Source organism: Hyla sarda, chromosome 7 (assembly GCF_029499605.1).
Source record: "Hyla sarda isolate aHylSar1 chromosome 7, aHylSar1.hap1, whole genome shotgun sequence".
Taxonomy (NCBI): domain Eukaryota; kingdom Metazoa; phylum Chordata; class Amphibia; order Anura; family Hylidae; genus Hyla; species Hyla sarda.
This window is the reverse complement of record NC_079195.1, coordinates 69,637,078-69,661,982: the sequence shown is the minus strand read 5'-3', so window position 1 is coordinate 69,661,982 and position 24,905 is coordinate 69,637,078.

Below are 24,905 nucleotides of genomic sequence, written 5' to 3'. Positions count from 1 at the left end.
TCCCCTTGTTGCAGGGGAAGAAGAGGAGGCACCGCTGAGTCACTTCCGGTCCCAGGCCCTGCTGATGATGAAGTTCCGGCCAGCGGTCATTTTGCTGGAGACCAGTATTAGAAATGGAGTGGAGCCAGACCTCTTCAGTCTTGCGGAAGTTCCTGGTGAGAGCAAGAAGATGGCTCATGTGCTGCAGACTACACGTGCAGAGAGTCCCAAGATGGCACCGGAGGCCCGGAGAGTCGCTGCGGCCGCGGTGCACATGTTCCAGGAGTTAGCAGACCATCTCCAGAAGATCTCCATCAGGGCTGAGGAAGCCTGCTATCAAGTCCCGCTGCCTGAGAACAACGGAGACTGGCCAGCAACCCCGGCGGAAGGTATATCAAAGTCTTCAAGAGGGCCGTCGCCGGCGAGGCTGTCACCCCACCACCGGACCTGGGGATCCTGGGCAGAGATCTACACGGAGGAATCGGAAGTGAGTACCCCGGCTGAGGCCGCGTTCTCTACCCCTCCATCTAACCCCAGTCCAGAGCCTGCGCCCCAGGTCCAGCAGCCCCCAGCATGTCCCCAGTCACCCCCATTACCTAAGGGGCCATCTGGCGACGAGCCTGCATTAATCCAGTTCATGAGGGACCATCTCCTACCTCTGCCAGGGAAGTCCAATCCTTCTGTCCCAACCGCTAGGGCCGAGCATATTTTTTAATAACATGCAATTGTAAAGTTATTCTGCATACATTAATCTATAATATATCAAAAGTTTTTTTGATGAGAGGTACCCTTTAAGGTCTCTGAGTCACTGGTCCCCTCTGTGGGCCCTGGCTGAACTGTATAGACTTTCCACCTGTCTAACCTCAGTAAAGCTACAGATAACAGGGGTCAGAATAGGGCAATTTTACATACTGATTTTGTTCAGAGTTTTTTTAAAAACCCGTACAATAAATGTAAAGCATGTACCGATGGATATCATTTTAATCATATTGACCTACAGAATACAGAAAATATGGACTTTTTATGTAAAGTGTACTGCTTAAAAATTATACCCCCCAAAGCTTCAAAATTGTGGTATTCTTTTTAATTTCCCCCCAAAATAATTTTTGGGGTTCGCTGTACATTTTATGGTAAAATGAGTGATGTCATTACAAAGTACAATTGGTCATGCAAAAAAAAAAAAGCCTCATATGGATCTGTGGTTGGAAATATAAGAGTTATGACTTTCAGAAAATTAGGAAAAAACAAAAATGCAAAAATAAAACCCGGCTATGTCCTGAGGTGTTAAAATATTAAATCACACTCCCACTCCCCATTTCCAAGGTGTCACTATACGCTGCTCCTTATGTTTGTTAAACCCACAGACAGCATACACAGACTTACTATGTATCTTCCAAAACCTGGGATGACTCCTATTGGCTTTGAGTCCTAGAAGATCCAAACAAAGATCCAAACAAAGTGTGTGTGTACTGTCTATGGGCTCTGTACAGCCCAGATAGTATATTCTCACTACTGTATTCAGGGCCGGACTGGGAATAAAAACCAGGCCTGGAAATAATTGCAAACCAGCCCTACAGCTACTGGCATTGGAACACAGACGCATTCCTCTTTTTTGTGTGGATAAATACGGTATATATATATATATATATATATATATATATACATATATATATATACATACATACACACACTGTCTAAATCCTGTACACTGAGACCAATATTACCACCACTAATACTAGTATACTTAGCAAGAGGATTGCAGCCAGGGACCGGAGCGGGATATCAGAGGCACCGTGGAAGCGCTGGGGGTATGTAAACGTTTATTTTTTTTCATATATAACATAGAATGGGCATGCTTCTAGAAAAACAAAACCCTCCATCTGGGTAATCCCTTTAAGCCCCCTGTGCTCCATATACATCACATCAAGACTATATAACACCACCATGCCATGAGTAAATAACGCCACCATTCAGTGATTCAGGTAAAACCAACTATAGGAATACCAATATTGGCACCATACTGAGACTTGATACACATACAATATATCAATATCAGATGGCACATGTTGGCCTGTAGAGTCACCACAATCAGTTCTGGGTAAATAAATATATTTCTGATCAGACAAATTCAGAGGCAGAATAATCTTCTCTATTAGGGTCTATTCACATGTACAGTATTGTGTACAAATTTGATGCACAGGATTTGAAAATGCAGATTTGAAGCTGTGTTGAATTAGTTTTCATTGAAATCTGCAGCATAAAATCTGCAGCTTCAAATTCTGTCTATCAAATATGCGCAGGTAATCACCTAGGTAATTGTCCCAAACTGTATGATGGGGAAACAATTCAACAATTAGATATGTGAATTTCTAAATAACTTGGTACAATTAATACCAATGACAATAGCCAGACATATTATAGAGGTATATGGAGGAGACCTGTCCAGCCTCAACTTTTTGGGGTTTATACAATTCAAATTAGGCCCCGAACTTGGAGTTTTAAATAAAAAATTTCTACGTGAAGAAGCTATTTGAATCTATCGACTCTATAACTTAAATCCACAAGGGCCAAATGTAGAATCAACTTTTTCTGCATTCTTATGACAAAATTCAGGTTCACCTACCTCAAGTGTTTAATTCCTGAATTACATTTCACTAGTAGATGTCTACACACGCTTATACAGTGACTAGTAAACATAAAATTCTTTGTTCCCTTAACATGATAGTAGCCCAAAAGTTAAATATGTTGTGTCCTGCAGTATAATCAATAATAATAATATATATTCTACTAGAATTAATACCATCAGTTGGATGTACACAAAATTGTGTCTATGACACAAGGTTGCAAAATAATTGCACCCATGGGGTTTACTAAATACACACTATATTACATCATAGTGATGATAAAGCCTTTCTTCCTATTGACAATGATAGTACCATCTAGATAGCATCTAGTGATATAGGTCCATCAATGTGAGTTACTGTCTACTGTCAATATGACACTATTAATATGTGATCCTTAGACTATTGTATCCATAGTATATAAAAAAAATTGTTACATCAATATGATGGGTATCAAACATGATGGGTACCCATAGAATGTAACATCCTCATTGGAGAGTAATCTCTTTTTTTTTCTATAGGGACAATTAATCTTATTGTGTGCCTATATGGTTATGGTATTATATGTCATGTAGACAGAAATCATGTGATATATCCTATATATTGTTGTTTTTTCTTTATCTCTTAAAGGGGTATTCCAGGATTTTTTTTATTTGACTATGCTACAGGGGCTGTAAAGTTAGTGTAGTTCATAATATAGTGTCTGTACCTGTGTGACGGTTTTTTCACAATTATTCTGTGGTTTTCACTCCAATATTTATTTTTACCAGCATACAAAATGACTGTTGTCTTAGATTTTCCCAGGTTGCAATGTGGCCGAGCCCTTACTCACTAGTCAGCTGATGACAGGGAGCCTTTCTGCTTCAATGGGTGGAGGGATCGCTTGGTGGGAGAGAGATCAACTGCAACTAATGCAACAGCTGTAGGCACCCTGATTGAAAACCACACTGATTTGAATGGATGCAGCTCATTTATGTTTCAATGGGTTGGGTGGCTGATGTGTGGGAGGGAGGAAAATGGAATTGTGGAAAAAAGAAAAGTCAAACAGGAAATACTAGTTCACAAACAGCTAGCCACAGTGTTATGGTAATCTCACAACATAGCCATTTAGCTCCAAGACAAGCGCAGATCCTTCCTAAGCATGTCCATCACTGTCTGCCAAGTACGTACTAAAATCACTATGAACTCACTCTGTGCAGTAATGAGGCGCGGTGCCGCAGCAGCGATCCCGGGGGTCCCCAGCAGTGGGACCCCGGCGATCTGACATCTTATCCCCTATCCTTTGGATAGGGGATAAAATGTCTAGGGGCGGAGTACCCCTTTAAAGTCAAGTTTAAAGCAGTGCACAAAATGTTTGGCCTTTTGTTTCACCCATTTATATAGGACACACCCCAAACAGTTGAATGTGAATCCTAAATATTACATATGACCCCAGCATCATATCCACAATGAATGTAAACCTCCTAAACAAGACAAAACACACACTATACCCCATAAGTAAATATAATCTCAAAACCCTCTAAATAATGACAGATAATAATCCCCCTACATTAATATAGTTCCAAGAGCAAACCCCTGAAATAAATACAGACCCCAGATCAGATTCTGGAAATAAAGACTCCAGGCCGGAGTACCTTAAGAAAAAATCCAGACCATTATAATATAGACCTTAGAACACCCTTTGTACAAACCCTTGACCAGACTACCCTACACATGTCCCAAATTAGACCCCTTTTATACAGACCCCTGATTAAACGGCTTATTAATTTAGACCCCAGAGCAGATCCCTCTTTATACAAACTGCAGAGCAACTCTTGAAGGAAAACAGTCATCCTGTTCACTCACACTAAACCCAATACACTGGGTTTTAGTGTTGGTAAAGGAGAGTCCGATGAGGGGTCACTGACTAAAATATGTACCTTAGGTCCGAAGATATGTCCCACCGAACATTCGCTTCTATATTCTCTGAATTGCACACTGGAGGCGGGCCCAACTGCTCAATTTGCATATTCATTGTCTGTGACTTCAGGTCCCAGTGATGTGGTGTCACTGGTCACATGACTAGCGACAATGATTATGCAAATTGAGCTTATTTGTCATGCATGTGTGAAAGTTAGGCTATTACACATTGAAAATCAGTGTTGAGGACCTGATGAATAGTGTTGCTCGCGAATATTCGTAATTCGAATTCTATTCGCGAATATCGCATATTCGCGAATTCGTGAATATTCGCGAATATGGCGCTATATATTCGTAATTACGAATATTCGTGTTTTTTTTTATTTTTTTTTCACAGTACACATCACAGTGATCACCCCTCTCTGCTTCCAGCTTATGTGGTGTAAGAAGGCTCTAATACTACTGTGTGAGACTGGTGTGCGAATTTTCGCATATGAGAAAATTTACATATGCTAATTTTCGCATATGCGAATTTCCGCTTACGTTAATTTTTGTATATGTAAATTTTCGAATATGTTAATTTTCGCACACGCGAATATTCGCATATGCGAAAATAAAACGAGAATATTACGAATATGCGAATATTCGCGAATATGACGAATATTCGTCCATATATTCGCGAATATTCGCGAATTCGAATATGGCCTATGCCGCTCAACACTACTGATGAAGAGAAAGGTATACTTCTAAGAATGCGTTGTCAAAATATATTCTTTTTGTAAATGTCTGGAAACGGTTGTTTTATCTGCTGGTTAGTGTTACTTAGTCATGAAGCACAACTCCACCAGGGGAGCAAATTTCCACTTTATGCTACCCAATTCTATATCTTAAAGGGGTACTCCACTGGCCAGCATTCTGAACCAAATGCCCCTCATGACATCACAGCGACGTCCCCTCAATGCAAGTCTATGGGAGGGGGCGTGGCGGTCATCACGCCCCGTCCCACAGACTTGCATTGAGGGGGCGTTACTGTGACATCACGAGGGGCGTGGTCAACCCCTGCAGCGCGAAAACAGCATTTGGGACATTTAGTTGCGAATGCTACCCCTTTAAGAGGATAACAGCATTTACCGTTTTTTTGTACATTTATGTATTATTGTTCCATTAAAGCTTTGGTGCTTGGATTTCCCCATTTCTATTGCCAAGCATAGTATTTATTTATTTATATAGCGCCTACAGATTCCGCAGCGCTTACAATTATGGGGTACAAACAACGACAAGTATCAGACATAATATTACACAATAACTATTCAAACAAGAGGTGTGGGGATATATTGAGGATATGTTGGGGATATATTGAGGATATGTTGGGGATATGTTGAGGATATGTTGGGGGTATGTTGAGGATATGTTGGGGATATGTTGGGGATATGTTGAGGATATGTTGAGGATATGTTGAGGCCAATTAGAGACTGTTATAGGCCTGTCTGAAGAGATGTGTTTTTAGGCCACGTTTGAAACTATGGATGTTGTTGTTGAGTCTGAGGGATTGAGGGATAGCATTCCAGAGAATCGGTGCAGCACGAGTGAAGTCTTGGAGACGGGAGTGAGAAGTTCGGATTATAGAAGATGTTAGTGTGAGGTCATTAGCAGATTGGAGAAAACGTGTAGGATGGTAGACAGAGATGAGAGAGGAGATGTAGGGAGGTGCAGCTTTGTGTGTGAGACTGAGGATTTTGTACTGTATTCTGGACTGAATTGGTAACCAGTGTAGTGACTGGCACAGGGAGGAGGCGTCGGTGTAGCGGCTGGAGAGGAAGATGAGTCTGGCTGCGGCATTAAGGATGGACTGGAGAGGAGAGAGTTTGGAGAAAGGAAGGCCTATTAGTAAAGAGTTACAGTAGTCGAGGCGGGAGTGAATCAAAGCAATAATGAGAGTTTTAGCAGTTTCAGTAGTGAGAAACGGGCGGATTCTTGAAATGTTTTTGGGATGCAGGTGACAAGAACGTGAAAGAGACTGAATATGGGGAGTGAAAGATAGATCAGAGTCAAGTATTACTCCAAGACAGCGAGTCTGCTGCCCGGGAGTTATGGTAGTACCACATACCGAGATGGAAATATCAGGGTTAGGTACAGTATCAGTTGATGGAGAAAAGACAAGAAGTTCTGTTTTAGAAAGATTTAGTTTCAGATATAAAGAGGGCATGATGTCTGAGACGGCAAAGAGACAGTCACTGGTATTCTGTAGGAGTGCAGGGGTGATGTTGGCGGAGGAGGTATAGAGTTAGGTGTCATCAGCGTAGAGGTGGCACTGGAAACCAAATCTACTGATTGTTTTTCCAATGGGGGATGTGTAGAGTGAAAAGAGTAGAGGACCCCGGACCGATCCCTGGGGAACCCCGACAGCAAGGGGAAGAGGAGAAGAAGTAGAGCCAGAAAATGAGACGCTAAAGAAGCGGCCAGAGAGATAGGAGGAAAACCAGGCGAGACCGATGGAGCGGAGACTACTGAGGAGGAGTTGGTGATCCACAGTGTCAAAAGCCACAGACAGGTCCAAGAGAATCAGTAAAGAGAAATTTCCATTTGATTTGGCCGTCAGAAGATCAGTGACGTTTCTGTGGAGTGAAGGGAGCGGAAATAATACATAATAGTAAAAATAATCTAAGGAGATCAATGTAAAGCGGCTCCTAGTGTGCTGATTCTCATTGCTGGACTGCACAAAAGCAACTCAGCTACTGATATATAAGAGGCAATAGCTGAAAAATACAATAGTGTTGCCCTTAGTTGAAGTGCAGTTGAAAACTCGTATATTGCTTACCAGTGGAGGAAAAAATATATAAAACATACCTGGTAGCCTGAGGCATTATACTTTACATACACATTTAGGTAATAGCAGGTGGTGGGTCAAAGTCAATCCTTTACATCTGTTGAGATGAAAAAAAGCAGGTGCAAAAAAAAAAAAAGACATGAAAAAGATACACACAATCCTATTGAATGTGGCTTCATGTTAACTACTTTAATGGGACTGCAATGGGACATATGCTTCAAAACAAATAGATAAAATATCTTTGTCATACAATGGATGTGCCACGTCATAAGGAATGGGATGTAACCAGAAGATACACCACAAAACCAAGTTTCGTGATTAGATGACAGGCTGGTAGTATTAAATAGGGTAGTCATCGCATGAAATACATAACAGCAATGACGTTAGAGGGTTGTAACATGGCTGTGAATGCTTTAGGTTGTTGAAGGACTATCTGCCATAACAAGTATTAGAAGGGTTTGCCCCATGGCATTGCAGTAGGAAAACACAGGAGAGTCTTGCAACATGTCTTTGGATAATAGTAACAAAGGAAAAGGTAGTGGCACCGGTACCTTAAACCTCCTGAAACGACGAGATGGAAATGTCGTCCTGCAGATCTGGAAACCCAACCCTGGCAGCGGAGGTGCTAGGACAGTGAAAACAACAATCACCGAATATTCAGATTTTTACAAGGTTTTCTACTTGGCCAATAAAAGCTAAATCTTATTTCCTGTAACATAGATGGAAAGAATTGGTGCACCTTCTGGTAAATTTTGTCCATTTTACAAGTCCTGTGTTTTACAAGTCCTGTGTTGATTACTTTTAAATGCAGGGCCAGTTTAGATGTGGACCTGTCTGCAGGAAAACATGGCAATAAATCAACATATAACTAGATAGGGCTTCTCATCATGATTCTGGACATACCTGTTTTTTAATCTCCAACATCCTTTCCAGCACAAAGATATCAGCCTTTTTGTAAAAATGTAAATGAGTCTCAAGTGCCCAAGCACTGAAAAAACTCGGGCAAGTCCAGCCCACATCTTTTTTTATCTCATAGTCAAACAAAGTAGGTGAATGAAAGAGGAATAAAGAGGACATGGGCTGGACTTAGGGCTCTTTCACACAGCCGCCTGCTCCCGTCAAAAAATGCCCGTTATGCAACCCATTTGCTAATTTTGCAAATGGGTTGCAAAGGGCTGTAAATGGATCCCATTGGGATTTTTTTTTACAGTCCTTTACTTCTGAGCATGCTCAGAAGAGGTGAAATCAGCAGGTTCCTGCAGTGTTTTGGGACTACTACTACTCCCATCATGGAACAGACGTGTTTCCATGATGGGAGTAGTAGTTCCCTGGCTGCAGGAGTCTGCGGGTGGCTGGGGAGACCACACTAGTGCTTGTTAGCGTTATCTGCCCCCACAGCACTTCTATATACATATGCCCCTGCAGCGCTATGTATGAAAAGTATTGCAACAGCAGCATCTGGCCACACGGTGGACACATTATACATGCGCTGCAGGGGGTATATATTATAAATGCGCTCGGGGGCTTGATATATAGGCTATATGTCTGCTCCCCACTGCAGTGCTATATATCTTGCCCCCCACAGTGCTTTTAATATAGATATGGCTCCCCTGCCACTCACAATGTTCATTTTAAAAACACTGCTGGGAGCCCTGAATGGCTTCTTGGTACTGGCCATTCAAGGCTCCCAGCAGGGGATTTAAAAATGAAAGTCAAAACACGATACATTGCAGGGGAGCGGATCATGCCTCCCGCTCCCCTGCTTTATAACTTCTGATCACTTCGGGTCTCAGAAGTGAGACCCGGTGCGATCAATCCCTCAACCCCTGTACTATAACCCCTATCATGGAATTCACTCTGTTCCATGATGAGGGTAGTAGTACAAGCACTAATGTAGTCTCCCCAGCCACCCGCAGACTCCTGCAGCCCAGTAACTACTACTCAAATCATAGAAACAAGTCTGTTCCATGATGGGAGTAGTAGTAGTCCTGGCTGCTGTAGGTGACTGACTTTTCATACTAAGGCTAGGTTCAGACTACGGAATTTCCGCCAGAATTTTCGCTTTGAAATTTCCGGCAGAAATTCGGCTTACTATAATGCATAGTGTAGTGAATGGTTTTCCGTTCACAAATTCACACTTCGGAATTTGTGAAGCGGAAAATCCGGATGAAAAATCCGCTAGAAAATTTCCGCCTGAAGAAAGGGGTTGCTCTTTCTTCAGGTGGAAATCCTAGCGGAACACATAGCAGTCTATAGGAGACTGCAGTGTCCGTGCGGTCCTAGCGTGGACTAATTCAGTCGGCGCAGGCGGAACTCGGAATCTCCGGGTGGAAATTTTCTGCCCAGAGATTCCGTAGTCTGAACCTAGCCTAACAGATGAAAAACTGATGCAAAAGGATGCCACAGAATGTCATCCGTTTGCCTCAGTTTGCATCCGTTAGTAGTATGGTCCGTTTAGGAGGCAGTGACGGGAGAAAAGCAGGACAGAAGTAAACGGCTGTGTGAACCTAGCCTTACCTGGGCTCTTGTCATGCTAGGGAATGCCTCCTAAACTTTTGAGCCTCATTTGCCTAATAACAAAATGGCTTATATCATGGGACTGAAAAGGTCTATGGAGAAAAAATTGTGACTAACCCTATCAAGCTTAGCCATGGAATTATTTACACCCCTGTTTTCATGCTAACAGTTTTGATTTAAATGGGCACTGTCATTAAACATGATTTTTAATATTTGATTTCTTATGCCAAATAAATAACTTTTGTGATTGGCTTACATTAAAAAAAAATAATAATAATTTATGTTAGTTTTTCTGCTGTATACTTCTGGCCACCAGGGGGTCTCCCTTCTTGACAGTCTGGTCAGAATCTCAGATTTTGGTCTCCTGCTTGTAATGGCAGGAGACCAAACTCAGGAAGTGTTTCTCTCCACTGAGCCTGATTGAAAAGAGCCTCACTGGCAGATGCACAGACTAAAAGCTACACAGACTGAAAGCTGCAAAGAGCCTCACTGAAAGATACACAGACTGAAAGCTGCTGCACAGAGCCTGGAGTCTTCTATTCATCACAGCACTGCAAATATGTGAGGGCGGAAATGGTCCCCCAGCAGGCTTCAGTGATGTAATGCCTGCTGGGAAATGCCCACTTTCTCCTGCTGGGTGATTGCACTATGTGGGCAAGAAGAAAGGTATGATACAGAGCTTTTTAAAGCTCTGAATTTTTTTTTTTTTTTTTTTTTTTTTAAGGCTGGAGGGGTGTTAGGAGTAGTTAGGTAACATAGCCTAAGTTAGTTGAGAAAAGTTTATTTGGTGACAGATACTCTTTAAAGTTTTCAGACTGGGCAATTAATTGGGCTCCCCTGAACACAGCGCCCTCTGTAGTTACCTGTGGGTAAAGTAGAAAAATCTTCCACACCAACTCATTATCCAACAGCAGAGAGGACAGGGATGGAATGGGAACCTTACAATGCTTTGCCCCAAGCCCCATTGTCTATAAACACAGCAATTACTGGTTGTCACATGAGATTGACCAGTGATCCATATTAATCTGTTCTGTCATACTTCATTCTAACAGCAAATTAATTCTCCTGGCATCACTTGAAAGGTTGGCACGTTGCTCTGGCACACTGGGGTTGTGTAAACATATTTGTTTGAAATCTAAAATTCTACGAAGCTTCCTGAAGGTGCAAAGTAGATGCCCATATGTTTTCTACATTTTAATGTTCTCTTGGATTTTATATTCTTGATCTAGTTACGTTCTCAGAGGATTTCGAAGAGGAATAGGCAGATCATTGTGTGGTGGTTAACACCATATCACTCCTGCTCCCTGTTAACTGAGCAGAATCTATGCAAGTGCCACACAAGCCTTCCCGAACATATACAAGTACCGGTATGGCACACACTAACATTTTAATTAATGACAAGACATTCTTTTTTTTTTTTCATAAGTGCTTTAATGTGTGTTCATTGCAGCAGCAGTCCCCACAGTCACGGAAATATTATGTTGACGGATGTGCTCTGTCGCCAGTGTTCCCTCGACGGGGCCAGCTGTCAGCTCGAGATGATGACATTAACACGGAGAGAAAGTGATGACAAATGCCCGTTATCAGCGAACGAGGCCGGTGACAAATCGAATGGAGGCTCCCGAGCAGCCCCATTACGCTGTAATAAAAAAAGATGGATGGCTCTCTCTGGCGGGGCCCTGCGTTAATGCGATTTTGGCTGGTCTCTCTGGGTTCCAATTAAGGAAGAAAACAGAGAGAGAACAGGAGTCTTAAAAAGGGGGGAAAAAATCCAGCCATGCAAGCTGCACTAATTGAGTCTGAACAGCCAAAGGCAATCCCTCACCTATAAGCTGCAGTCAAGTAGTCAAGTCATACTAGCCACCACATTCCCAAGTCCCCAAAGCACCCGACAGTCATGTGTCTGCATGCTGTACTATATAATCTAGAAAGAGACATCACACATAGAAACGCCATAGGACACATATCAGCCTTTTCACACAGCTTTTTCGATGACTGAAGCGCTGTCCCCCTTTCCTCCTCTAAGCCAACGTTCACACTTTCCTGTTTGTAAATATTAAATTAAAATTGACTATATAGCGCCATCAATTTCCATATGGCTTTCCATAGCACGTTCTTAGTGGGAGCTCTGGGGACAATATAAAAATAAAAAGTTGTTTACTATATACATTAGGTTGGTGGCCACAGTGCATCTTTTATTTTTCAGAGGCCTTTTTAAAAATTAAAGGTTGCACTAAAGTTGCTATGGACAACTACACCATTTTTCCTTTACACGGGTTTTGATAAATCTAACCCAAGTATCTATTTCTTATCAAAAACTGTGTAGAGAAAAATTATGCAGTTGCCCATAGCAACCAATCAGATCGCTCCTTTCATTATTTTAAAAAGCCTCTGGAAAATAGAAGAAGCAATTTGATTGGTTGCCATGGGCAACTGCACAAAAAACTGGTAGAGGAGAATAAGCATAGCAGATGGAGCATGTTTACAGTGAGAGTTAGAAGGTTGGAAACTGACAGATGCAACAAGAGAGGGTGTTCTAGTCGGCACAGAGAGGGAGTTGTAGTCCTCTGTTGTATAATAAATTGTATCTCTAGAGTTCTTTTTAACATATGACTATGACGCAGCACTGTGCATGATATTCATTTGTTTAATATGATTTATTTTCAAATCAGCGCCTAAAAAGCCAAACGGTAAGATCTCTCCTGGATGCCTTCAGCTGTATATCGCTGTGCCGTGTAAGAAGAAGTTACCACTGTGTCACCATAGGACCCATCTCCAGTGATGAGACCCAGTGCCGTAGAATTACATTATGCTGGTCCTCATCACTGGAGCTGGGTCCTATAGAAACACAGTGATAACGTCTTCTTACACGGCACAGCGATATACAGCTGAAGGCATCCAGGAGAAATCTTACTATCTGCCTTTTTAGGCACTGATTTTAAAAGAAATCATATTAAACAAATGAATATCATGCACAGTGCTGCGTCATAGTCATATGTGAAAAAGAACTCTAGAGATACATTTTAACACACTGAAATGCAAAGTTAAAGGGGTACCCCGGTGGAAAACTTTTTTTTTTTTTTTTTTTTTATCAACTGGTGCCAGAAAGTTAAAAAGATTTGTAAATTACTTCTATTAAAAAATCGTTACCCTTTCCAGTACTTTTAAACAGCTGCATGCTACAGAGGAAATTATTTTCTTTTTGAATTTATTTTTCGTCTTGTCCACAGTGCTCTCTGCTGACACCTGATGCCCGTATCAAGAACTGTCCAGAGTAGAATAGGTTTGCTATGGGGATTTTCTCCTGCTCTGGACAGTTCCTGATACGGGCATCAGGTGTCAGCAGAGAGCACTGTGGACAAGACAAAAAAGAAATTCAAAAAGAAAATAATTTCCTCTGTAGCATACAGCTGCTAAAAAGTACTGGAAGGGAAAAGATTCTGTAGCATACAGCTGCTAAAAAGTACTGGAAGGGAAAAGATTTTTTAATAGAAGTAATTTACAAATCTGTTTAACTTTCTGGCACCAGTTGATTAAAAAAAAAAAAATTACACCGGAGTACCCCTTTAACTTGTGGCTCTGCTGCGCTTTAACTTCTGTGGGATTAAAAGACTCAGCATTACTCACTTGGCTTCTGTGACAATTAAGTGCACTACCAAGTTACTGCCAGCTGGCTGACTTTTATGGGTGCTCTCTGATATAGAGGTTCCCTGGCTGACTTTTATGGGTGCGCTCTGGTATATAGGTTCCCTGACTGACTTTTATGGGTGCGCTCTGGTATAGAGGTTCCCTGGCTGACTTTTATGGGTGCTCTCTAGTATAGAGGTTCCCTGGCTGACTTTTATGGGTGCGCTCTGGTATAGATGTTCCCTGGCTGACTTTTATGGGTGCTCTCTGGTATAGCGGTTCCCTGGCTGACTTTTATGGGTGCTCTCTGGTATAGAGGTTCCCTGGATGACTTTTATGGGTGCTCTCTGGTATAGAGGTTCCCTGGCTGACTTTTATGGGTGCTCTCTGGTATAGAGGTTCCCTGGCTGACTTTTATGGGTGCTCTCTGGTATTGAGGTTCCCTGGCTGACTTTTATGGGTGCTCTCTAGTATAGAGGTTCCCTGGCTGACTTTTATGGGTGCGCTGTGGTATAGATGTTCCCTGGCTGACTTTTATGGGTGCTCTCTGGTATAGCGGTTCCCTGGCTGACTTTTATGGGTGCTCTCTGGTATAGAGGTTCCCTGGCTGACTTTTATGGATGCTCTCTGGTATAGCGGTTCCCTGGCTGACTTTTATGGGTGCTCTCTGGTATAGAGGTTCCCTGGCTGACTTTTATGGGTGCGCTCTGGTATATAGGTTCCCTGACTGACTTTTATGGGTGCGCTCTGGTATAGAGGTTCCCTGGCTGACTTTTATGGGTGCTCTCTAGTATAGAGGTTCCCTGGCTGACTTTTATGGGTGCGCTCTGGTATAGATGTTCCCTGGCTGACTTTTATGGGTGCTCTCTGGTATAGCGGTTCCCTGGCTGACTTTTATGGGTGCTCTCTGGTATAGAGGTTCCCTGGATGACTTTTATGGGTGCTCTCTGGTATAGAGGTTCCCTGGCTGACTTTTATGGGTGCTCTCTGGTATAGAGGTTCCCTGGCTGACTTTTATGGGTGCTCTCTGGTATTGAGGTTCCCTGGCTGACTTTTATGGGTGCTCTCTAGTATAGAGGTTCCCTGGCTGACTTTTATGGGTGCGCTCTGGTATAGATGTTCCCTGGCTGACTTTTATGGGTGCTCTCTGGTATAGCGGTTCCCTGGCTGACTTTTATGGGTGCTCTCTGGTATAGAGGTTCCCTGGCTGACTTTTATGGATGCTCTCTGGTATAGCGGTTCCCTGGCTGACTTTTATGGGTGCTCTCTGGTATAGAGGTTCCCTGGCTGACTTTTATGGGTGCTCTCTGGTATAGAGGTTCCCTGGATGACTTTTATGGGTGCTCTCTGGTATAGAGGTTCCCTGGCTGACTTTTATGGGTGCTCTCTGGTATAGAGGTTCCCTGGCTGACTTTTATGGGTGCTCTCTGGTATTGAGGTTCCCTGGCTGACTTTTATGGGTGCTCTCTAGTATAGAGGTTCCCTGGCTGACTTTTATGGGTGCGCTCTGGTATAGATGTTCCCTGGCTGACTTTTATGGGTGCTCTCTGGTATAGCGGTTCCCTGGCTGACTTTTATGGGTGCTCTCTGGTATAGAGGTTCCCTGGCTGACTTTTATGGATGCTCTCTGGTATAGCGGTTCCCTGGCTGACTTTTATGGGTGCTCTCTGGTATAGAGGTTCCCTGGCTGACTTTTATGGGTGCGCTCTGGTATATAGGTTCCCTGACTGACTTTTATGGGTGCGCTCTGGTATAGAGGTTCCCTGGCTGACTTTTATGGGTGCTCTCTAGTTTAGAGGTTCCCTGGCTGACTTTTATGGGTGCGCTCTGGTATAGATGTTCCCTGGCTGACTTTTATGGGTGCTCTCTGGTATAGAGGTTCCCTGGCTGACTTTTATGGGTGCTCTCTGGTATAGCGGTTCCCTGGCTGACTTTTATGGGTGCTCTCTGGTATAGAGGTTCCCTGGCTGACTTTTATGGGTGCTCTCTGGTATAGAGGTTCCCTGGCTGACTTTTATGGGTGCTCTCTGGTATAGAGGTTCCCTGGCTGACTTTTATGGGTGCTCTCTTGTATTGAGGTTCCCTGGCTGACTTTTATGGGTGCGCTCTGGTATAGAGGTTCCCTGGCTGTATTGCAGTGGGGAAATGTATTATTTAGTTTTCTTTTTGCAAACTCAGAGGTTTTGTAGTTATCATGGCGGTTTGGGGTGGAGTGAGAAGATGGGAAAAGAAAATAACTCCTGAGGGTGTATTAACACTAACAGTATCTTGCGCATATTTGATCCACAAAATTTTAAGCTTCAAATTTTATGCTGCAGATTTCAATGAAAACTAATTGAACACAGCTTAAAATCTGCATTTTCAAATCCTGTACATGTGAATAGACCCTAACAGAGAAGATTATTCTGCCTCTGAATTTGTCTGATCAGAAATATATTCATTTATCCAGCACTGATTGTGGTGACTCTACAGGCCAGCATGTGCCATCTGATATTGATATATTGTATGTGTATCAAGTCTCAGTATGGTGCCAATATTGGTATTCCTATAGTTGTTTGTTTTTACCTGAATGACTGAATGGTGGCGTTATTTACTCATGGTATGGTGGTGTTATATAGTCTTTGTGTAATATATATAGAGCACAGGGGGCTTAAAGGCATTACCCAAATGTTGTTGTTTTTTCTAGAAGCATGCCCATTCTTCAGGGTGGGCCATTTATATGGATACACCTTAATAAAATGGGAATGGTTGGTGATATTAACTTCCTGTTTATGGCGCATTAGTATATGTGAGGGGGGAAACTTTTCAACATGGGTGGTGACCATGGCGGCCATTTTGAAGTCAGCCATTTTGAATCTAACTTTAGTTTTTTAAATAGGAAGAGGGTCATGTGACACATCAAACCTATTGGGAATTTCACAAGAAAACAATGATGCGCTTGGTTTTAACGTAACTTTATTCTTTCATGAGTTATTTACAAGTTTCTCTTTGTTTACAGCCATTGACATGTCGTCGAGGTTAACACGTGAGGAGCGGATAGAAATTGTGTTGATGTCTGGTGAACGCAGTAACCGGGTCATTGCAGCAGATTTCAATGCAAGACACCCTACGAGACCACCCATCTCCCATGCTACAGTTAGCAAACTGCTTGCTAAGTTTCGTGAAACTGGTTCAGTGTTGGATTTGCCAAAATGTGGACGCATGAAATCTGTCACTAATGAAGAAACATCAGTGGCTGTCCTAGCTTCATTCAGCAAGAGCCCACAGCGTAGCACTCGCCGCATGTCACTGGAGACTGGCATTAGTCGAACATCCCTTTGGCGGATATTAGCTACTCACAAATGGCACCCATACAAACTCCAGCTACTGCAGCATCTCAACAAGGATGACCCAGATCAGCGCACTGAATTTGCAGAATGGGCAAAAAAAAAATTGGAACAGGACCCTCAGTTTACGCAGAAGATTTTGTTGAGTGATGAGGCAAACTTTTATGTGAACGGTGAAGTTAACAAACAAAACCACTGCTATTGGTCTGACACTAACCCACATTGGATAGATCCCTCCAAGACTGTTGGAACACAAAAATTGATGGTATGGTGTGGTATATGGGGTACAAAGATAGTGGGGCCATTCTTCATCAATGGAAACCTCAAGGCCACTGGATATGCGAAATAGCTACATGATGATGTGTTTCCCTCTTTATGCACTGAAGCTGGCATGTTCCCTGAGTTTTTCCAGCAAGATGGTGACCACCACATTATGGGTGTCAGGTACGAGCATTCCTAGATGAACAGTTTCCTGGAAAGTGGATTGGTCGTCGTGGGCCAGTTGAATGTCCCCCAAGGTCTCCCGATCTGACCCCCTTAGACTTTTATCTTTGGGGTCATCTGAAGGCAATTGTCTATGCTGTGAAGATACGATATGTGCAGCACCTGAAACTACAGATACTGGAAGCCTGTGCTAGCATTTCTCCTGCGGTGTTGCTATCAGTGTGTGAAGAGTGGGAGAAGAGGGTTGCATTGACAATCCAACACATTGGGCAGCACATTGAACACATTTTATAAGTGGTCAGAAACTTGTAAATAACTCATGAAAGAATAGTTACGTTAAAACCAAACACATCATTGTTTTTCTTGTGAAATTCCCAATAAGTTTGATTTGAAAAAACAAAAGTTGGATTCAAAATGGCCGACTTCAAAATGGCCGCCATGGTCACCACCCATTTTAAAAGTTTTCCCCCTCACAGATACTAATGTGTAACAAACAGGAAGTTAATATCCCCTACCATTCCCATTTTATTAAGGTGTATCCACATAAATGGCCCACCCTGTACATTGTATATGAAAAAATATAAACCTTTACATACATAGGCTCCCGCGGTGCCTCCGAAGTATATTAGTATTACTGGTGGTAATATTGGACTCAGTATACAGCATTTAGATAGTGTGTGTATATATATATATATATATATATATATATATATATATATATATATGTATAGCAGTAATCCAAGGGAAACAGCACCCCAAAAAAAAGAAAAAATAGCGGTGCACGCAGAGCCGGACCCTGGTCAATGGTCCTATATGTAATACAAATTAGTAGAAGTCCGCAGCACACAATCCGAGTAAATGAAAAAAGAGAAGTTTTATTCCATAAACAGGTGAAAGTTACAGCGACGTTTCAACCAGCTCTCCTGGTCCTGGTTGAAACGTCGCTGTAACTTTCACCTGTTTATGGAATAAAACTTCACTTTTTTCATTTACTCGGATTGTGTGCTGCGGACTTCTACTAATATATATATATATATATATATATATATATATATATATATATATTTATCCACAAAAAAAAAAGAATATGTCTGGTTTGCAATTATTTCCAGGGCTGGTTTTGATTTCCAGTCCGTCCCTGAATACAGTAGTGAGAATATAGCCTGAAAGCTGTCTGGGGTGCACAGAGCCCATAGACAGTGCACACACTTAATTTGGATCTTCTAGGACCTTTGGTGACATCAACAGGACTCTAAGTCAATTGGAGTAATCACAGGTCTTGGAAGATACATAGTAAGTCTGTGTATGCAGTCTATGGGCTTAACAAACATAGGAGAGGAGAGTAGAAGGTAAGGGGAAAGGATGGGGGGTGCCATAGGGAGCAGTGTATAGTTACACCATAGAAATGGGGAGTGGGGGTGTGATTTAATATTTTAACCCCTCAGGACACAGCCTGGTTTTATTGTTGCATTTTTGTTTTTCCTCCTCATCTCATAACTCTTATATTTCCAGCCACAGACCCATGTGAGGCTTGCTTTTTTTTTTTTGCGTGACCAATTGTACTTTGTAATGACATCACTCATTTTACATAAAAAGTACAGCGAACCCAAAAAATTATTATTTTGTGGGGAAATTAAAAAGAATACCACAATTTTGCAGCTTTTGTGGGGTAGTGGAGCATTTTGCTGAAGCAACCAATCAGATACCAGCTTTAATTTTTTAAGGGCCTTTAGAAAATTAAAAAAGCAATCTAGTTGTTATGGGCAACTGAACCACTCTTCCTGTTTGCAGGTTTTGCTAAATCTCCCTTGTGATTTTGTCACTTTGTGATCGCGTTCGGTTTAAATTTAGAAATATTGATTATTTCCCCAAATCAAAGAAACCAAAAAAAGATGCAGACTGTATTCGTATCAAATTGGGCCAAAAAGTAGCCACTGGGTTCTATTGAACTGAATGGGAAAACATCCTCCAATTCACACACATCTCATTTTTCCGTAATTGTTATGAACATAAAATATTTTTTTCATGCACTTAAAGACATATTTCAGCATGTTTATTGGCCCATAAATAGGAAAGTATTTTGAGTATTTGCAAAAGGCCTAAAATACACCCCATTGGAAAACAGCCTTTATTTTTTTTTTGGGAGGGGGGGGGGGCTACAGCATTTGCTAGTTCCCCCAAAATATGTCCCAAACATTTTTATTTTTACAACTTAAAAAAGTCCCAAATAAAAAATAAAAAAAAAAACAGAAAAATGTCTGTTTCAAAGTACTGCTGAAAAAACTTAAAAGGGGGGGGGGGGATACTCCAGTGGAAAACACATTTTGTAAATCAACTGCTACTTAAAAATCTTAATCCTTCCAGTACTTATTAGCTTCTGTATGCTCCACAGGGAGTTGTATTTCTTTCTAGAGTTCCTTTCTGTTTTACCACAGTGCTCTCTGCTGACATATTCGTCCATGTCAGGAACTGTTCCGAGCAGGAGAGGTTTGCTGTGGGGATTTGCTTCTGTTCTGAACAGTTCCTGACATGGACAGAGGTGCCAGCAGAGAGCACTGTGGTCAGACTGAAAAGGACTCCAGAAAGAAATACAACTTCCTGTGGAGCATACAGCAGCTGATAAGTACTGGAAGGATTAAGATTTTTAAGTAGAAGTAATTTACGAATCTAAATATCTTTCTGGTACCAGTTGATTACCCCTTTAATAGCTGTACGCTTGTGACATCAGGTATCTTGCCCCATGACCAGTAAAGTGTGATTATAAAGCCTTAGAGCTCGGCATTCCATACTACAGAGCTGTAGGCACATTCTTCAATTGGAATACAGCATCTGATGGAACAAGGTACATTTCTTTGCTGCCTAATTCATACAAAATATGACAGAAATGTTTAAATACGTCTCTGAAATAAGATGCAGCTTCAGGCTATGGTCCATAGACTACTGTAGGGGCTATATAACAGTTATATACAGCTCAGAGGTTGTATTGAGCCTTTATACACCTGGGTGCATGAGATTAGGTACACGTAGAGATATTTTTATTATTACCATACAATATAACTTATAATGTATTGCATTTCCTATTCCATTCCCATCGCTTAAAGGTGTCGCCAACATCTCTTGACTTTCTATGGACAGATGCATCCAAGGGAGAAGGACTCTGGCTTTGTGTCTAATGGGCGCTATCAGGGTAAGAAGGATGATTTGTAATTCTGAGGCAGGTGAAGATAGATACCTAATTTATCATGTACGTAGGTCACCTTTAAAGATTAGGAGCTGTCAGAAAACACAAGGTTAATAATATTCAAGATACATGTGACCAAATATTAACCAATTGTGGCTCAAAAGGTTGTCGGAGAACATGTATGCCATCAGATATTGTGAAGAATAAATAGTTCAGAGATTTACTAGCCCCAAAGTGACATTGTTGTCTTGTGAAATTCATGAATAGTCTTTTAGAGCGGGCCTCTTGGAATATTATTACTTGTGATTCCCAGATGCCCCCTTTGGCTACATCTGCCATGGGAACAAGCTTTTGGGATGTCAAGGAAAAATGTTTTTATTGATTACAGGTTTTAGCATATGGTGTTCTTGTAAATGACAGTAGTGGAGGCCTGTTTAGAAAATGTAGTTTGAAATGGTCTTGGAGTGTTTTTTTTTTTTTTTGTTTTTTTTGTATCTCAGGTTACATTTCTTTGGGTTAATATGTGTTTGTTAGCAAATCTCTATAATCTGTCCATGGGGTCCAAATTTGTAAAACATTTGAGCGGTCTCTTGCCCTAAAAAATGCTGTTTCCTCAAATCTGTAGATTTGGTTGACTTTTTCTATCCTCTTTGAATTTTTTGGGGGCTCCGATGTCTCATCAAACATAACCAACACCATATAAAACATAAGAAGACTCCATGAAAAAGGAGAAGAAAAACACCCTGCTTTATGGACTCCAACTCTCCTTACTAGAATGAGAAACTTTGACCTGCATTTGCATTATCTGTTGTACTTAGAATAAGGTCCAAGGGCACACAAAGAACCAAACCATATGGGGGCATTGGTGTAAGAGGATCCAGCCCTGGTTGGTCATATTCTCTTTGTTGCTGTCTTGGAAATAACCTGTACAAGACTCCCACCTCCACAGGAACTGCATTTTTTAGCAAACAAGTGGTTGGTAAATTTGTAGTGTCCCAGTATGACTGATCCAGCTACCATCCTAACAAAGCTGGCCCAGTGTCTAAAGGTTTGCTACTTACATAAAATATGTATACAGTACTGGAGAGTAAATGCAATGGTTGTAATGTGCATTGCACTAAGTTTATACATGCCCAGACATCCTTTGGCTGTAAGGGCATGCTGGGTGTTTTGCAACAGCTGGAGGAACCCTGGTTCGTTGGGAAACAGAAACACTGGGTTAGCGCAAGTGTAAAATACATCTAACATATTTTACACGTTCATTACACAAAAATAAATGTATTAACAATAAGTATATGCAGTGCATAGTGAAAGTATTCAGCCCCGTTAAACTTTTCAACATTTTGCCACATTTCAGGCTTCAAACAGAAAGATATAAAACTTGTGAAGAATCAACAACAAGTGGGACACAATCATGAAGTGGAACGAAATTTATTGGATATTTCAAACTTTTTTAACAAATAAAAAACTGAAAAATTGGGCATGCAAAATTATTCAGCCCCCTTAAGTTAATACTGTGTAGCATCACCTTTTGCTGCGATTACAGCTGTGAGTCGCTTGGGGTATGTGTCCGTCAGTTTTGCACATCGAGAGACTGAAATATTTGCCCATTCCTCCTTGCAAAACAGCTCGAGCTCAGTGAGGTTGGGTGGAGAGCGTTTGTGAACAGCAGTTTTCAGTTCTTTCCACAGATTCTCGATTGGATTCAGGTCTGGACTTTGACTTGGCCATTCTAACACCTGAATATGTTTATGTGTGAACCATTCCATTGTAGATTTTGCTTTATGTTTTGGATCATTGTCTTGTTGGAAGACAAATCTCCGTCCCAGTCTCAGGTCTTTTGCAGACTCCATCAGGTTTTCTTCCAGAATGGTCCTGTATTTGGCTCCATCCATCTTCCCATCAATTTTAACCATCTTCCCTGTCCCTGCTGAAGAAAAGCAGGCCCAAACCATGATGCTGCCACCACCATGTTTGACAGTGGGGATGGTGTGTTCAGGGTGATGAGCTGTGTTGCTTTTCCACCAAACATAACGTTTTGCATTGTTGCCAAAAAGTTCGATTTTGGTTTCATCTGACCAGAGCACCTTCTTCCACATGTTTGTTGTGTCTCCTAGGTGGCTTGTGGCAAACTTTAAACAACACTTTTTATGCCACTCTTCCATAAAGGCCAGATTTGTGCAGTACACAACTGATTGTTGTCCTATGGACAGAGTCTCCCACCTCAACTGTAGATCTCTGCAGTTCATCCAGAGTGATCATGGGCCTCTTGGCTCCATCTCTGATCAGTCTTCTCCTTGTATGAGCTGAAAGTTTAGAGGGACGGCCAGGTCTTCGTAGATTTGCAGTGGTCTGATACTCCTTCCATTTCAATATTATTGCTTGCACAGTGCTCCTTGGGATGTTTAAAGCTTGGGAAAAAATTTTGTATCCAAATCCGGCTTTAAAATTCTTCACAACAGTATCTCGGACCTGCCTGGTGTGTTCCTTGTTCTTCATGATGCTCTCTGCGCTTTAAACGGACCTCTGAGACTATCACAGTGCAGGTGCATTTATACGGAAACTTGATTCTATTTATCACCATTAGTCATTTAGGTCAACATTGGATCATTCAGAGATCCTCACTGAACTTCTGGAGAGAGTTTGCTGCACTGAAAGTAAAGGGGCTGAATAATTTTGCACGCCCCATTTTTCAGTTTTTTATTTGTTAACAAAGTTTGAAATATCCAATAAATTTCATTCCACTTCATGATTGTGTCCCACTTGTTGTTGATTCTTCACAAAAAATTACAGTTTTATACCTTTATGTTTGAAGCATGAAATATGGCAAAAGGTCGAAAAGTTTAAGGGGGCCGAATACTTTCACTATGCACTGTATTAAAAACACATATTTTACTATCAATATCTACATAGAAAATACAATAAAAATAACCAACATGACATGTTATACATAAATCACCCGTCAATCAAACACATTGATCAAACACATCATTCATGCAGAAGTCATTCAACATTCACATCATGTATTAATAATTCACATGAAATTATATGTTATCTTACCTGTCTCCCAATGTTCCGATCTCAGCGTCTCTCTTCTTTTCCGTGCACCCGCTCCCCATAATGCCCCCCTGCTTCTAAACGAAAACGAATTTAGTTTAAAAAAAAATGCCATTCATTTTTCACAATTTCGTAGGCATGTACAATTCGATTTGTTACTAATTGGGGGGGGGGGGGGGGTTGCAGCAGTCGGACCTCTCACAATCTAAAACATCCCTTAGGAGATAAGTTTTTTCTGCATGACATATCTCCTTTAACCTCTTCAGGACGCAGGGCGTATGGATACGCCCAGCATTCCGAGCCCTTGGGAATTCCGGTCCCCACTGCTAGCCGGTTGGGGACCGGAGCCGGATGCCTGCTGAAATCGTTCAGCAGGTATCGTGGCATATCGCCCAGGGGGGTCATTATGCCCCCCATGTCGGCGATGGCCGCAGATCGCTGGACTGAATCTGTGGCGATTCCGGATCAATCGGGTCTCCAGTGACCCGGTGACCCGGAATTACTGACGGCCCCGAACAGCCATAGCCAGCAGGGGTGAGGTGGCACTGGTGCCACCTCACGATCGCCCTGATTCGTCGGCCGGTTTACCAGCCGACCAATCAGGGCACCTGCTGCGGGTGTCACTCCCGCAACCCGCTCCGCCCCTCTTCCGGAGGACGTGAGCAGGTGCGGGATGTGGACCCCGGCAGCTGGGGACCCCAATCCCCGGCGTCCCTGTTGGGATCGGGGCCCCAGGAGCGACGGCAGCGAGGGACTGACCTGTGTCCCGGAGCAGCAGTTGGAGGTGAGTGACAGCCTCCTGCTGTTGCTTAGCAACAGCTCCCAGCATGCAAAAAGGGCATGCTGGGAGCTGTAGTTATGCAACAGCAGGAGGCAGACCACCACAACTCCCAGCATTCCCTTATGGGCATGCTGGGACTTATAGTTTTGCAACAGCTGGAGGCACATTTTTTTTATGGAAAAGTGTACCTTCAGCTGTTGTATAACTACAACTCCCAGCTTTCACAAGCAGCTAAAGTGGGAGTTGTAGTGGTGCATCTGCTGGTTGCATAACTACAACTCCCAGCATGCCTGTTGGCTGTCGGTGACTGCTGAGGGTTGTAGTTTTGCAACAGCTGAAGGCACACTGGTTGTGAAACCTAACTCAGTGTTTCACGACCGATGTGCCTCCAGCTGTTGCAAACTACAACTCCAAGCATGCACCATATATGCTGGGAGTTGTAGTTTTGCAACATCTGGAGGCACACTGGTTGTGAAACACTGAGATAGGTCACAAACTCAGTGATACATAGCCAGTGTGCCTACAGCTGTTGCAAAACTAAAACTCTCAGCATGTACAGTCTGTCAGCGCATGCTGGGAGTTGTAGTTTTGCAACAGCTGGATGTTTCCCCCCCCCCCCTCCCCAATGTGAACGTACAGGGTACAC